We start from the raw sequence: 1,991 nt of genomic DNA, 5'->3' as shown, positions 1-1,991 counted from the left end.
CCACCGTTTCTGGGATTCTCCAGGCAAGAACACTGGAGTGTGTTACCATTTCCTTCTCCAATGCATCAAAGTGAAAAGTGAAAGTGAAGTCGCTCCGTTGTGTCCAACTCTTTGTGATCCCCATGAACTGCAGCCAACTAGGCTCCTCTGTCCATGGGATTTTCCAGGCAAGAGTACTGGAGTGGGTTACCATTGCCTTCTCCACATCTGGTCCTGGGCTTTTGTTTTTTTTTATCACAGCTCCAATTTCAGTGCTTGTAATTGGGTTGTATATAATTTCTATTTCTTCTTGCTTCAGTCTTGGAAGATTGAACTTTTCTAAGAATTTGTCCATTTCTTTCAGGTTATCTATTTTATTGCCATATAGTTGTTCATAATAGTCTCTTGGAATCTTTTGTATTTCTGCATTGTCTGTTGTAACCTTTCCTTTTTCATGAAATGTGCATTTTAAATTTTACTAATATTTCTTATTATGCAGTCTGCTCTGTCTGATGATATTGCCATTCTAGTTCTTTTTATCAGACTTATTGAGGTATAATTTACATACAATAAACTCACCAATTGTTGGAGTACAAACTGGTAAGCTTTGAGTAATATATGCAGTTGTGTAACTATTATCACAATCATGATATAGAGCATTTTCATCACTTCAAAAATGTTAACTTCTGCCCCTTTGCAGCCTATCTCTTCCCCTACCCCTGGCATCTGACATGCTCTGTCTCTATAATTCTGCCTTTTTCAGAATGTTATATAGTCACAACATAAGCAGCATGTGGGGTTGGGCTTCTTTGATGTAGCATAGTACACCTGAGACTCATTTATGTTCTTTGTTCCCTGTTATTGCTTAATAATATTTCACGTGTGGTTATACCACACTTTGTTTATCCTCTTACCACTAGAATGACATTCTTCCAGTTTGGTGCCGCCATATAAAGCTGTTACAAAATTTGAGGACAAGGTTTTGAATGGAGGTTTTTTTTTTTTTTCTTATTTAAATATCTAGGTGTGGTACTGCTAGGTATGGGAAGACCAGCATTTAGAACCTGACAAAGGTAGTCTTGAGTTGTCTTTCTTCAGTCTTCACGCTTACAATTAATGCTAGAATCAGTCCCAACAGTTACAAAATCATGCCTTTGCGTACTCAACCCTTTACCAAATGAAAGAAAGCATAAACAATGCCAGGAACAATGGCAAGAAAATTCACAAGTGAAGTTCTGATCTCGATTCTACCGCGAGAATTTAAAAGATTTTTTAGTTTAAGGTAAACAACAATCTCAGAAACTGTCAGCACGTGAAACCATTAACGTAGCCAAATCCCTGTTTAGAAATCCATGTATAGAATTCAAATACACTTAACACAGTCAAAGACTATATTCAAGTGGGAAAAATTAAAAGTCCAAAAGAGTTTTCCTTACGCACCTAAAATACTACTCTGCATATGATCTGGAACAGGATCGATAGTCTTGTTAATTATGCGTCCTTGTAGTAGACTTCAGTATGCGTTTAAGACCAAAGTGGCGAGAGAATTAACTACCCACGCGAGCTCCCAACTAAAACAGACAAGTGGAGGCGCTCCAAGGAGTTGAGGACACACAGGTAACGGCCCTGTCGGCCAACAGAATTTGACATTTTCAAATCGTCCTGCCCATCGAGGCCTCTGCTGTCTTTGGCCGGCGGGAGAATCAGATGTAGGGGAGGAAGGGCTGGGTTCTTCCAGGCAGCGCGCGACGACGCCCAGCCCCGGCGGGCACCGAGCAGAACTCGCGGACCTCACTAGTCGGGCTGCGCCAACGCCCCCGCCGCCCGGGCGTATCCTGCAGACGGCCGGCAGGTGTGCGCGGTGCGCGCGCGCGCAGTGCGTGCCGGGTGCGGGTCCAGGGACAGCCGGCTGCCGGGCCCTCGCGGAGGGTGGTTGGCTGGGCGGGTGTCGGCCTCCCCGCCTCCCTCCTCTCTGCTCGCGCCTGCCGGGGATGCTCGCGCGCGGCCCCCTT

This window comes from Bison bison, unplaced genomic scaffold (assembly GCF_000754665.1).
Source record: "Bison bison bison isolate TAMUID 2011002044 unplaced genomic scaffold, Bison_UMD1.0 scf7180017864473, whole genome shotgun sequence".
Taxonomy (NCBI): Eukaryota; Metazoa; Chordata; class Mammalia; order Artiodactyla; family Bovidae; genus Bison; species Bison bison.
The sequence above is the reverse complement of the archived record's forward strand: the minus strand, read 5'-3'. Positions refer to the sequence as shown.